Source organism: Engystomops pustulosus, chromosome 3 (genome assembly GCF_040894005.1).
Source record: "Engystomops pustulosus chromosome 3, aEngPut4.maternal, whole genome shotgun sequence".
Classification (NCBI taxonomy): domain Eukaryota; kingdom Metazoa; phylum Chordata; class Amphibia; order Anura; family Leptodactylidae; genus Engystomops; species Engystomops pustulosus.
The window spans coordinates 60035858-60050913 of record NC_092413.1 but is presented as its reverse complement, the minus strand read 5'-3'; positions in this window follow the sequence as shown (position 1 = coordinate 60050913).

Below are 15056 nucleotides of genomic sequence, written 5' to 3'. Positions count from 1 at the left end.
CCCTTTTTCCTTTTCCATTACCCTAATACTACATATTACCAGCCCATTTTAGGTGTTTTTTACTTTTGGAGCCTGCAGAAATACCACTGTTTTGCGTTACAGCCAGGAAACAATGTCTACCCTACCTATAGCCGTAAACGGCAATACGCACTTCACAAAGAATTGATCAGTTGAGCACCCTCCAAACTTCTATTTTTCCAACACCCGATGTTATTACCCGAGGCACCATCCTCTGTTTGTTTGTTTGTTTTCTATATCCCTACCCCACATTTATTATATAAACCCCTCACACCACAACTGACTACACAGTAGCACCACATATATTATATATAACCCTCACATTGCAACTGACCACACTGTATCCACCATATACGCAATACGATAGAAGTGTACAAGTATATGGTAGGATCTATCAGACAACCTAGGGTTATAGTACCCAAGCGCTCTAAAAAATCTAGTTAAATCTTGTAAAAAACTGCTATAAATAAACAAATAAAATCAAAAAAAGGTTAGGTATCGCCACGTCTCAAAAGTCCTGTCTATCAATATATGTAACAGTTAATCCCTGTGACAGAAAATAGCTCCCAAACTTTCAAAAAGCCACTTTTTCGCCATTTTCCAACATATAAAAAATGTAATAATAAAAATTTCATACAATCCCCGAATGGTAGCATAAAAAACATCAGCTTGTTCACTCTCGGCTCCGGACAATAAAGTATGGAAATCAGAAGATAACAAAAATTTTAAAAAAATTTATACAGAAGGATTTAATTTTTTAATATGGATTAAAACACAATTAAACCTATATAAATTTGGTATCCCTGTTATCATACCGACCCAAAAAATAAAGAATAAGAATAAAGAAGTCGCATAGTGCCACCAGTGCCCATAGCATGATCATAGGGGGGGCACCCGGGACGCACGCCCCGGCCCCCACCACTTTGCCCTTAAAGGGGCCCCCACCAAATGTGGGCGACTCGGATCACCCAGTATATTTGGGTCCAGGCTCCCGGTCTCACAGTATATTTGGGTCTTAGCCATACACAATAGACCTGCCCGAATACTGTTTATAGCAGAGTAAGGGAACAATAAGGTCCGAGGTTCAACAAGATGGCGGTCGTGGTGCTGTGACGTCACGTGCTGGGATGCCAGTGGCAGGGTTCCGCCATCTTGTGGCGGAACCCTGCCACTGGCATCCCAGCACGTGACGTCACAGCACCACGACCGCCATCTTGTTGAACCTTTGATATATCTACCCTGACAACCTGAGGGAAGATGAGGATGGTGCGCAACGGGGGAACGATGGAAGGTGAGTACAATTTTATTATTTTACCTAGGACTGTATATACTTATTATGGGGGGCTGTATATAGTTATAATAGGAGTATCTAGATAGTTATTATAGGTGATGTATATAGTTATAAAGGGGATGTATATAGTTATAGGGGGGCTGTATACAGTTATTAAAGGGGGACTGTATATAATGATTATAGAGGGACTGTATATAGTTAGCAGGGGCTGTATATAGTTATTATTGGGGGGCTATATATAGTTATAAGGGGACTGTATAGTGATTTCTGGGGGGGGGGCTGTATATAGTGGTTGCTGGGGGAGCTGGATATAGTTATTTCTGGGGAGCAGTAAATAGCGATTGCTGTTCCCTGTCTGGACTACATTCGATGGGTCCCCACCAACCTTAATTCGGCCCTGCCAGTGCCTGCTAAGACAGGTAAAAGGACAGCATCCACAGACCAACACCCTCCTGTGGACCACTCATACTTAACAATAACTTCCACATTGGATTCTCTTTTTGCTCTCTTTCATGCCTCTGTATCCAGTGAATTTACAGTGATCATATGTGCATTTTTATAGAAATTATCCTCTTCATTTGTCTTTTGGTAAATCCCTGGCTATGAAAATATATCTCACAATTATGTCAATAGAATATTATATTATTGGCATGCGGAATATATATAATTAAAACAGTATAGCATTAATATGTTGCATTCTGCAAACTGCAATTACATACATGTATCTTACTTTATTTGTTGTAACACTGCTATCTAGTGGCTGTTACATTACATATGGACTAGAGATGAGCGAACACTAAAATGCTCGGGTACTCGTTATTCGAGACGAACTTTTCCCGATGCTCGAGTGCTCGTCTCGAATAACGAACCCCATTGAAGTCAATGGGAGACTCGAGCATTTTTCAAGGGGACCAAGGCTCTGCACAGGGAAGCTTGGCCAAACACCTGGGAACCTCAGAAAAGGATGGAAACACCACGGAAATGGACAGGAAACAGCAGGGGCAGCATGCATGGATGCCTCTGAGGCTGCTTAATCGCACCATTATGCCGAAATTATGGGCAACAGCATGGCCATGACAGAGTGACAGAATGAAGCTAGATAGCATGTAAAACATCCAATAATTGACCCTGACACTATAGGGGACGGCATGCAGAGGCAGAGGCAGCGGCAGCAGGCTAGAGAGTGGCATGGCGACATACCCTAATTGGACTCAGGCTTCAAACCAATGGGTGTCAGAGAGGAACCAAAGGAGGTGAGCAAGAAGCGCTCAAATAATATCGGTACATGATAAAAGTTTGCCAGTATATTTTGTGGATTACACAGCAGGGTGGCGACAAAGTTAACATGGAAGCCATGAAAACAACCCAAAATTCTGCCTGACACAGCTCGTTTGATAAGGGGACCATGTATGCTTACAGTTCATGCCAGTCGCTGCACTGACTGCCAGTCTCCTTTCGAATACAGTTTAAAATAATAATAACCCTCATCCATAAAGCTCTGTATAATGCTGCACCCCCCTACCTCTCCTCTCTTATCTCAGTCTATCGCCCAACCCGTGCTCTTAGATCCGCCAGTGATCTTAGATTAACCTCTACCCTAGTGCGGACCTCCCACTCGCGTCTCCAAGACTTCTCTAGAGCTGCACCAATTCTATGGAATGCTCTGCCCTGGACTATCAGACTAATACCTAACCTCCAAAGTTTCAAACGTGCTCTTAAAACCCATTTCTTTAGGCAAGCCTATAACACTCATTAACTGCATGAAGTTTTAACTCTTCTACTAACCCGTCCTGTGTCGTCCTCCCATCTGTTATCCAGCAACCAACAGGCACCAGACTTCTCTGCAGTCCCATTCACCCTGGACCTGGTATATAAGATGACGGCTGAGTGGTTCAAGCGACAGCAATTCCATTTATTATATTTTTTTCTATTCCCTAAGAAGAATGGCTTGACCATTAAATATTCTTTTACCTCGTGTTACCCCATCATCTTCATAAACCGTAAGCTCTGGCGAGCAGGGACCTCACTCCTGTTGTTCCATACAAATGTTGTGCTCTGTTACATTACATTTGTATTTGTTTCCTATGATTTGTAAAGCGCTACAGAATATGATGACGCTATATAAATAAAGATTATTATTATTATTATTATGGAGGCAGTGAACTAGTAGTAGATTAAAGGTGCTGCAACTATGTTAGTTGGATCTTGGGATGGAGCTGGCGCTCTGCAGCCAGGCGAGCTTTTGCCAATCCAAGCCCCTGTCTCTAGGCTACTCCCCAAACAGCACTTCTAAGAACCTTTTGTATAAGATCAAGTGTAGTAGCGTTCTTATAAGTTTAGGATATGGCGGGTGAGGGGAATGTAAACAGATGCGCAAGAAGCGCTGAAATAATATCCCTAAATGGTAAAAGTTTGCAAGTATATTTTGTGGATTACACAGCAGGGTGGCGACAAAGTTACCAACTTTGATGTGGAATGCCCTGTAATAGCTCTTGGGCGGTGTGCCTTTTATCGCCTAGGCTCAGCAGTTTCAGCACCGCCTGCTGTCGCTTAGCGACGGCACTGCTGCTGTGCCTAGAGCTACCGACTGATGGCGCCATGCCCACGGATGGTAATTCGGAGGAGGAGGAGGTGGAGGAGGGGTGGGAGGAGGTATAGTAGGCCTTTGAGACCTGGACCGAGGTAGGCCCCGCAATTCTCTGCGTCGGCAGTATATGACCAGCCCCAGGGTCAGACTCGGTCCCAGCCTGCACCAAGTTAAGTGTAGTAGCGTTCTTATAAGTTTGGGATATGGCGGGTGAGGGGAATGTAAACAGATGCGCAAGAAGCGCATGATGCGCATGGAGCTGGCGCTCCGCTGCCAGGCGAGCTTTCGCCAATTCAAGCCCCTGTCTCTAGGCTACTCCCCAAACAGCACTTCTAAGAACCTTTTGTATAAGATCAAGTGTAGTAGCGTTCTTATAAGTTTAGGATATGCCGGGTGAGGGGAATGTAAACAGATGCGCAAGAAGCGCATGATGCGCATGGAGCTGGCGCTCCGCTGCCAGGCGAGCTTTCGCCAATTCAAGCCCCTGTCTCTAGGCTACTCCCCAAACAGCACTTCTAAGAACCTTTTGTATAAGATCAAGTGTAGTAGCGTTCTTATAAGTTTAGGATATGCCGGGTGAGGGGAATGTAAACAGATGCGCAAGAAGCGCATGATGCGCATGGAGCTGGCGCTCCGCTGCCAGGCGAGCTTTCGCCAATTCAAGCCCCTGTCTCTAGGCTACTCCCCAAACAGCACTTCTAAGAACCTTTTGTATAAGATCAAGTGTAGTAGCGTTCTTATAAGTTTAGGATATGCCGGGTGAGGGGAATGTAAACAGATGCGCAAGAAGCGCTGAAATAATATCCCTAAATGGTAAAAGTTTGCCAGTATATTTTGTGGATAACACAGCAGGGTGGCGACAAAGTTAACAACTTTGATGTGGAATCCATGAAAACAACCCAAATTTCTGCCTGACACACCTCGTTTGATAAAGGGACGATGTATGGAGGCAGCTATATGGACGACTTTTGGAGGTAGCAATGGAGACAACGTGTGGAGGCTGCTATGGAGACAATTTAATTTGGATAGTGCCTGTATGTGGCAGTCCCAAACATTTTTCAAACCAGAGGAGCAGGTAGGTGGCCCTCCAGTAAAATGGAATAGATTGAGTGCCTGTATGTGGCAGTCCCAAAAATGTTTCAAACCAGAGGAGCAGGTAGGTGGCCCTGCAGTAAAATGGAATAGATTGAGTGCCTGTATGTGGCAGTCCCAAAAATTTTTCAAACCAGAGGAGCAGGTAGGTGGCCCTCCAGTAAAATGGAATAGATTGAGTGCCTGTATGTGGCAGTCCCAAAAATGTTTCAAACCAGAGGAGCAGGTAGGTGGCCCTGCAGTAAAATGGAATAGATTGAGTGCCTGTATGTGGCACTCACAAAAATTGTTTCAAACAGAGGACCGGGTAGGTGGCCCTCCAGAAAAATTAAATGCATGAAGTACTATAGCAAGAGCCAGTGGGCCCTGTCAAAAAATAGCCATTTTCCTCTGCTTTACTGTACAAAGAGGAGGAGAAGGAGGAAAATGAGGAGGAGGAGGAGTGGATCAATTATTCAGGTTGAGCTTCCTTCACCTGGTGGAGATTGGAAATTCTGAGAAATCCAGCCTTTATTCATTTTAATAAGCGTCAGCCTGTCAGCGCTGTCAGTCGACAGGCGTGTACGCTTATCGGTGATGATGCCACCAGCTGCACTGAAAACCCGCTCGGACAAGACGCTAGCGGCAGGGCAGGCAAGAACCTCCAAGGCGTACAGCGCCAGTTCGTGCCACATGTCCAGCTTTGAAACCCAGTAGTTGTAGGGAGCTGTGTGATCATTTAGGACGATGGTATGGTCAGCTACGTACTCCCTCACCATCTTTCTGTAAAGATCAGCCCTACTCTGCCGAGACTGGGGACAGGTGACAGTGTCTTGCTGGGGTGACATAAAGCTGGCAAAAGCCTTGTAAAGCGTACCCTTGCCAGTGCTGGACAAGCTGCCTGCTCGCCTACTCTCCCTCGCTACTTGTCCCGCAGAACTACGCACTCTGCCGCTAGCGCTGTCAGAAGGGAAATACTGTTTCAGCTTGTGCACCAGGGCCTGCTGGTATTCATGCATTCTCACACTCCTTTCCTCTGCAGGGATGAGAGTGGAAAGATTTTGCTTGTACCGTGGGTCCAGGAGAGTGAACACCCAGTAATCGGTGCTGGAATAAATTCTTTGAACGCGAGGGTCACGGGATAGGCAGCCTAGCATGAAATCTGCCATATGCGCCAGAGTACCAACGCGTAAGAATTCACTCCCCTCACTGGCCTGACTGTCCATTTCCTCCTCCTCCAACTCCTCCAACTCCTCTTCTTCTGCCCATACACGCTGAACAGTAAAGGACTCAACAATGGTCCCCTCTTGTGTCTCACCAACATTCTCCTCCTCTTCCTCCTCATCCTCCTCCACCTCCAACTCCTCCGATATGCGCTGAGAAACAGACCTGAGGGTGCTTTGGCTATCAACAAGGGAATATTCTTCCCCTGTCTCTTGTGACGAGCGCAAAGCTTCCGACTTCATGCTGACCAGAGAGTTTTTCAACAGGCCAAGCAGCGGGATGGTGAGGCTGATGATGGCGGCATCGCCACTGACCATCTGTGTTGACTCCTCAAAGTTACTCAGCACCTGACAGATATCAGACATCCACGTCCACTCCTCATTGTAGACTTGAGGAAGCTGACTGACCTGACTACCAGTTCTGGTGGAAGTTGACATCTGGCAGTCTACAATCGCTCTGCGCTGCTGGTAAACTCTGGATAACATGGTCAGTGTTGAATTCCACCTCGTGGGCACGTCGCACAACAGTCGGTGAGCGGGCAGTTGGAGGCGGCGCTGCGCTGCCCTGAGAGTGGCAGCATCTGGGCTGGACTTCCTGAAATGCGCACAGATGCGGAGCACCTTCGTGAGCAAATCAGACAGATTGGGGTATGTCTTGAGGAAACGCTGAACTATCAGATTTAACACATGGGCCAGGCATGGCACATGTGTCAGTCTGCCGAGTTGCAGAGCCGCCACCAGGTTACGGCCGTTGTCACACACAACCATTCCCGGCTTGAGGTTCAGCGGTGCCAGCCACAGATCAGTCTGCGCCGTGATGCCCTGTAATAGCTCTTGGGCGGTGTGCCTTTTGTCGCCTAGGCTCAGCAGTTTGAGCACCGCCTGCTGTCGCTTAGCGACGGCACTGCTGCTGTGCCTAGAGCTACCGACTGATGGCGCCGTGCCCACGGATGGTAGTTCGGAGGAGGAGGTGGAGGAGGGGTGGGAGGAGGAGGAGGCATAGTAGGCCTGAAACACCTGGACCGAGGTAGGCCCCGCAATCCTCGGCGTCGGCAGTATATGAGCAGCCCCAGTGTCAGACTCGGTCCCAGCCTCCACCAAGTTAACCCAATGTGCCGTCAGCGATATATAGTGGCCCTGCCCGGCAGCACTCGTCCACGTGTCCGTGGTCAGGTGGACCTTGTCAGAAACGGCGTTGGTCAGGGCACGGATGATGTTGTCTGACACGTGCTGGTGCAGGGCTGGGACGGCACATCGGGAAAAGTAGTGGCGGCTGGGGACCGAATACCGAGGGGCGGCCGCCGCCATGAGGTTGCGAAAGGCCTCGGTCTCTACTAGCCTATAGGGCAGCATCTCCAGGCTAAGCAATCTGGAGATGTGCACATTAAGGGCTTGGGCGTGCGGGTGGGTTGCACTATATTTGCGTTTCCGCTCCAGCGTCTGGGGTATGGAGAGCTGAACGCTGGTGGATGCTGTGGAGGATCGTGGAGGCGACGATGGGGTTTTTGTGGCAGGGTCCTGGGCAGGGGGCTGACTAGCAGCTGACACAGGGGAAGGAGCAGTGGTGTGCACGGCCGGAGGTGAACGGGCTTGTTGCCACTGAGTGGGGTGTTTAGCATTCATATGCCTGCGCATACTGGTGGTAGTTAAGCTAGTAGTGGTGGAACCCCTGCTGAGCCTGGTTTGGCAAATGTTGCACACCACAGTCCGTCGGTCATCCGGTGTTTCCTTAAAGAACCTCCAGACTTCTGAAGATCTAGCCCTCGCCGCAGGAGCCCTCGCCACGGGAGCTTCACTAGTTGACACATTTGGCGCTGATGCACCAGCTCTGGCCCTGCCTCTCCGTCTGGCCCCACCACTGCCTCTTCCAACCTGTTCTGGTCGAGGACTCTCCTCCGTCTCAGAAGCACTGTGTTCACCCGGCCTCTCAACCCAGCTTGGGTCTGTCACCTCATCATCCTCCGATCCCTCAGTCTGCTCCCCCCTCGGACTTCCTGCCCTGACAACAACTTCCCCACTGTCTGACAACCGTGTCTCCTCATCGTCGGACACCTCTTTACACACTTCCACTACGTCAAGAAGGTCATCATCACCCACAGACTGTGACTGTTGGAAAACCTGGGCATCGGAAAATTGCTCAGCAGCAACCGGACAAGTGGTTTGTGACTGTGGGAAGGGTCCAGAAAACAGTTCCTCAGAGTATGCCGGTTCAAATGCCAAATTTTCCTGGGAGGGGGCAGACTGGGGGGGAGGAGGCTGAGGTGCAGGAGCTGGAGGAGTGGCGATTTCGGTGACATGGGTGGACTGCGTGGAAGACTGACTGGTGGTGGACAAATTGCTCGAAGCATTGTCAGCAATCCACGACATCACCTGTTCGCACTGTTCTGGCCTCAACAGTGCTCTACCACGAGTCCCAGTAACTTCAGACATGAACCTAGGGAGTGTAGCTCTGCGGCGTTCCCCTGCTCCCTCATCAGCAGGTGGTGTCTCACCCCGCCCAGGACCACGGCCTCTGACCCCTGCAGTAGTTGGACGCCCACGTCCCCGCCCTCGTCCTCTACCCCTAGCCCTCGGGTTAAACATTTTTAAAATGAGAGTTATAACTTTATTTTTTTTTTTACTTTTTTTTTTTTTTTTTTGTGTTTTTTTTTTTTTTTTTTTGTGTTTTTTGTTTTTTTTTTAGTTTTTAAAACCAAACAATGCTATCCTATTGCTATGGCTATTTTCTAGCCAAGTATCAAAGCACACTACTATGCCAGATGAGATGACACTGAGTTAGTGCCTAATTGAAATCCAACCCCTACTAAATTTTCCCACTTCGGTCTTTGCTATGGATATGTGCGTCACTAAGCGCAGAACACAGCGGTCGCAAGTCTCACTACAAATTGCTCAGAATTGGCTAGTACATGCACTGCAGAAAGTACAGCCACCAGCAGATCAACCAGAAATCAAATATATAGAACGCTACTGTATGCGTAAGTAAGCTCTTTGTATTCTCCTATGGCTATTTTCTAGCCAAGTATCAAAGCACACTACTATGCCAGATGAGATGACACTGAGTTAGTGCCTAATTGAAATCCAACCCCTACTAAATTTTCCCACTTCGGTCTTTGCTATGGATATGTGCGTCACTAAGCGCAGAACACAGCGGTCGCAAGTCTCACTACAAATTGCTCAGAATTGGCTAGTACATGCACTGCAGAAAGTACAGCCACCAGCAGATCAACCAGAAATCAAATATATAGAACGCTACTGTATGCGTAAGTAAGCTCTTTGTATTCTCCTATGGCTATTTTCTAGCCAAGTATCAAAGCACACTACTATGCCAGATGAGATGACACTGAGTTAGTGCCTAATTGAAATCCAACCCCTACTAAATTTTCCCACTTCGGTCTTTGCTATGGATATGTGCGTCACTAAGCGCAGAACACAGCGGTCGCAAGTCTCACTACAAATTGCTCAGAATTGGCTAGTACATGCACTGCAGAAAGTACAGCCACCAGCAGATCAACCAGAAATCAAATATATAGAACGCTACTGTATGCGTAAGTAAGCTCTTTGTATTCTCCTATGGCTATTTTCTAGCCAAGTATCAAAGCACACTACTATGCCAGATGAGATGACACTGAGTTAGTGCCTAATTGAAATCCAACCCCTACTAAATTTTCCCACTTCGGTCTTTGCTATGGATATGTGCGTCACTAAGCGCAGAACACAGCGGTCGCAAGTCTCACTACAAATTGCTCAGAATTGGCTAGTACATGCTCTGCAGAAAGTACAGCCACCAGCAGATCAACCAGAAATCAAATATATAGAACGCTACTGTATGCGTAAGTAAGCTCTTTGTATTCTCCTATGGCTATTTTCTAGCCAAGTATCAAAGCACACTACTATGCCAGATGAGATGACACTGAGTTAGTGCCTAATTGAAATCCAACCCCTACTAAATTTTCCCACTTCGGTCTTTGCTATGGATATGTGTGCCACTAAGAGCTAAACACAACGGTAGCAAGTCCCCCTGCTAATTCCTCACAAAATGGTACTAGATGCAAATTAAAATAAAAAAAGTAGAACGTTATTGTAGCCCTAAGAAGGGCTGTTGGGTTCTTTGAGAATCACTCCTGCCTAACAGTAAGCTAATAGAACACCCTAACGCTTTCCCTGACCAGCAGCAGCTCTCTCCCTAGCGGCATCCAGACACAGAATGATCCGAGCAGCGCGGGCAGCGGCTAGTCTATCCCAGGGTCACCTGATCTGGCCAGCCAACCACTGCTATCGACGTGTAAGGGTACCACGTCATGCTGGGTGGAGTGCAGAGTCTCCTGGCTTGTGATTGGCTCTGTTTCTGGCCGCCAAAAAGCAAAACGGCGGGAGCTGCCATTTTCTCGAGCGGGCGAAGTATTCGTCCGAGCAACGAGCAGTTTCGAGTACCCTAATGCTCGACCGAGCATCAAGCTCGGACGAGCATGTTCGCTCATCTCTAATATGGACATATTGAATAACAGTCTAGTAGACTAAATAGAGTGTAAATTAATCTTATGACAACCTATCCACATTAAATAATAGAAACAGTCAGACTGTATACATGATATACCTTATAATATGAAAAGACTATAGTAGCTGATAATGATGCTTAAATTCACTTAAAGTGTGGGAACAGTATAAAGAGTGAATAAAATGTAACTTTTAATATTAATAATTATTGATAAAAAATAATAAGTGTTGAGAAAATGAGAGCACTCATAAGCAATTCGACTGTCTAAAAGGAATAGACCAAATGTCTAGTTCTACCATAGGCAAAGGAGTCCTTCAAAGATATGCCATATTTGTATGTAGTTCAATGTTCTACAAACTAAAAATGATATAAAAGGACTCACCACTGAGATGGTCTTTGGTTGAAAAAATATATACAGGAAGCAGCGTCTCCTGTTCACCCGTCTTGATGTGTACCTGGATTCTGATGAGGAAACTGGATCCCGTGTCTCAGAAAACCATTCTGCGGATAGTGCATACACAATAGGGGCGGTGTGTGGAGGCGTGTGTCCAACAGGATATGGTCAAACTGTCAAAAAAAACAGGGGATTGGGTAAAAGTACTAACCCTATTAACCCCTAACCAGACAGATGACTGTTAATCCCTAAGTTTACTAACCTCGGAGCCGCAGCCCTAAATGGCTGCCACCCCGACTGGAACCTTTCCCTATAAACACTGGCCCTGTTAAAGACCTACTAAGTCCAGGGAAGGTATATAAAATTGCTTTAAAGTAGTGATGTCAGGTAGAGCATGTCCCTACATGCCATGTTTCGCCCTGCTTAGGCTCATCAGGGGACATTTCACAAATACCATAGTCACCTAACAAAACAAACAAAAGTAATATGGAGCAAAAATTAGTATCTACTGAAAGGGGCATTAGGGGAAATATCAAATAATCAATGTATCCCTTACCTTTGTAATTGATGACCGAGGTGTTGGAATGGGTGCAGGTTAATTCGTATCAGGCATATAAGTGACCTGTGCAAGTGATTTCCTGTGTCGGGAGCTCGTGATAAAGAGCTTCCGTCGGTTATGTGAACTAGTGGGTCCATAACGGTGGTTACCTGGTGAGGTCTTTATAAAGGAGTGCCTAATGGTGCTGCGCCGGAAGTACTCGCCCTCTCATTAGGTCCCCATAGGAGACATAGCACGCTGGAAGTATCGGTGTCCCGGCATGTTTACTGCGCATGTCATAGAGAGATTTCGCCTGTGAGCGAGATCTTGCGATAGTTTGATCGGGATGCGATAACCGATCACGCATGCGTCTAATGCATGACGGAGTAAAGCGGGCAGTGTCAGGTATATGTGGGGAGGTGTGTCTTTTGTTTAAAGATACCCCTAGAAACTGCTTATGTTTGATCAAGGGGCGTGCCTAGAATGTGTGGACACAGGCTCGATCAAAACAGTGTTACTGCTAGAACTAGATGAAGCAGTGTAATAGCAATAGGGGGAGGGACTAACCGGCGGGTCGGGAATGTATCATCCCGCACCTTGCACATAAATTTGCACATTTAGAATGTGCGAATGGAATCCATGTACCTGCCGTGAATAATAAAATTAAGGCTTATGTGTACTGGAACCATAAAAAAGAGAGAGATTTAAGGCTGGTGACTTGTCATTTCTCAAAGTGTGGTAGAGGCAACATAATGTAGGAATCCCTGCTTGTGCTGAATGACAGAAGACATAAAATGTGGGGGTAATAACCTGAGGGACCATGGTGAACAGTATTCCGAGAAAGCAAAGTTCAGAGGAAACAGGCAAAGCTCAGTTGTTCATTTAACCCCTGTGGTGTTGTTGTCTTGAGCCTAAAAAACCATTTTGTTTCCCTCTGTCTCAGAATACGGTCCCAGCCTCCTCTTCTTAGAGGGGGTTTTACAAGGTCAATACCAATGAAGGATAACCCTCTCATATCACCGTTATGTTCGTTGTATATGTGTTTTGCTAAGGTCTTGTCACGATTATTGCAAATGTCCCCAAGATGATCCCCTACTCTCCTACGAAATTCCTGGAACGTTTTACCTACATATTGTTTCTGGCACACACAAGTTGCCAGATAGATGACGCCCTTGGAGCGGGAGTTGATAAAATTTCTGATAGTATATGTTATTCCAGTAACATGACTTGTGAAATCCTTCCTACTCAAAATAACATTACAGGCTACACAGCCACTGCATCTAAAACATCCATGGGTTTTGTTATCAAGCCAAGTGCCTGCAGCCTTAGGTCTAGTATAGTGGCTTCGTATGACACGGTCACGGATGTTTTGCCCCCTTCTATAGGTTATATTAGGGTAATTTGCGATGACAGCTGACAAATCTGGGTCCATTTGTAAAATCGACCAATGTTTGGTAAGTATATCTCGTATTGTTGAGGCTGAGCTATCGTAGGGACTAACAGGGTTGTTCTATTCTGTTTCAGAGCCCTCTGATAGGCTGTGCGTAGGACAGCATCTGGGTAACCTCTCGTTCTAAAGCGTGTTCGCATATCTCTGGCCTGGATGATAAACTCTCTGGTTGAAGAAGAATAAACAGTCAAGCCATCCTCCTCCGCCAGTGAGGGTGACACTGCTAACATTTTGACATTGCTATATCTAAAACAAAACATAATGGGGCACATTTACTAGTCGGACTGTTCTTGCTCTTCATGGCTAAAACAGCTTGAACGGGTATTTAAGAAGTGTCTGTGCTGCGATTGTGGCACACGAGACCCTTTTGTGGAGCAGCTGCGCTAGCTTCCATGGGACAAAAATTAGGGGGTGTGCCGTTGGACAGTCCGACTGATTCGAACAGAGCGCCTTATTTAACTTTCAAATTGTGTCGCATGTTATAGATTCCCCACAAAAAAGATGGTGAACTCTGTCAGACCTATGCAAGGAAGTGACACATTCATGATTTCTGGAGCACCATACTAGTGAATCGTTGCAGTCTGCGTTATAAACGAACAATGACCTTTTTGTGAACTCTGGTGACCTGGTAAGTAAATGTTCCCCAATTTCCTGAAGCTTTGCCTTGATTGGAAATTAAGGAAGGGTAGGCCACGTATTATGGTATGCAACTGAATTCATATTCATATAGTGAGTAGTTCAAGGGCAATTTATACCCTATCACCGTTTTTCAAATATAGGTGATATAATGTGTATATATTTCTGTAATTTTATAGATTTTTATGGGCAATATTGATTTGTGGATTAGTGGATATTAGCATTTACAATAAACCTGTGGTTTTATACTGTATTTATTTTTATTGAGATTACACATATCTTTGCCCAGTGACACGCGGCTTATAAAGAGTACACTCTTGTTGTATGTAGTGCCATATCTGAGTGCCGACTTTATAGAATTCTTATTCATATTTGCATATTCCCCAGAATACCCTAGTGGAGCATCAATTGCTATAAGTCTCCACACACCTACAAGGCGGCCTTTATTTGCAAAGTCTCTGTAAGGATAACTTTTACTTCCTGACTCTATTTATAGTGAAATAAAGGTTATGGATGTAGCCTTTTAGGCCTGAATGTTAGGCAGCCAAGACGTGTCACTGTAAAATCTGCCTGTGACTGCAGGAGGAGAGGTCTGGAAAGGAGGCCATAGCCTCTCACTCTAAACTCGTTTGCTATGCTTTGATACTAGTGGAGAATCAAAGGCTATGAGTCTCCTTACCCCTACAAGGTGGTCTTAATTGGCAAAGTCTCCATTAGGAGAACTCTTATTTTCTGGCTCTATAGTGAAATGGAGGTTGTGGAGGCGGCCTTTTAGGTCTGAATGTTAGGCAGCCAGGAGGCATACCTCCCAACCGTCCCGGTTTTAGCAGGACAGTCCCATTTTTTTGGGCTGTATCCCGCTGTCATGGGCTGCTGGGAGTATGTCCCGGGTTCCACCTACGCCACCTCCTCCAGACCCAGAAAATTAGAGCTGCAGAGCAGCCGAGGCATTGGGGCCCAGGAGGAGGCAGGACTAGCCCCTGCTACCTCCTCCCATGATATATGCATGAATCATGTGAGGAGGTAGCGAGTCAGTTGGACTCGAGTCCAGGAGAAGACAGAATCACTACGGGGGGAACGAGGTAAGGTAAGAAACTGAGTTTTTTTGTTTACTACCAGGGGACAGGGGTCCACAGGAAGAGGAGACCAGGAGGAGGATAGAGGACAGCGGAAGCTGGGGCATAGGAGGAGGATAGAGGACAGGAGGGGGTGCAGGCTACAGAAGGAGGCTGCTAGAGGACAGGTGGAGGCTGGGGGACAGGAGGAGGATAGAGGACAGGAAGAGGCTGTGGGACAGGAATATGCTGGAGGACAGGGGGAAAATGCTGGAGGACAGGAGGAGGCTGAGGGACA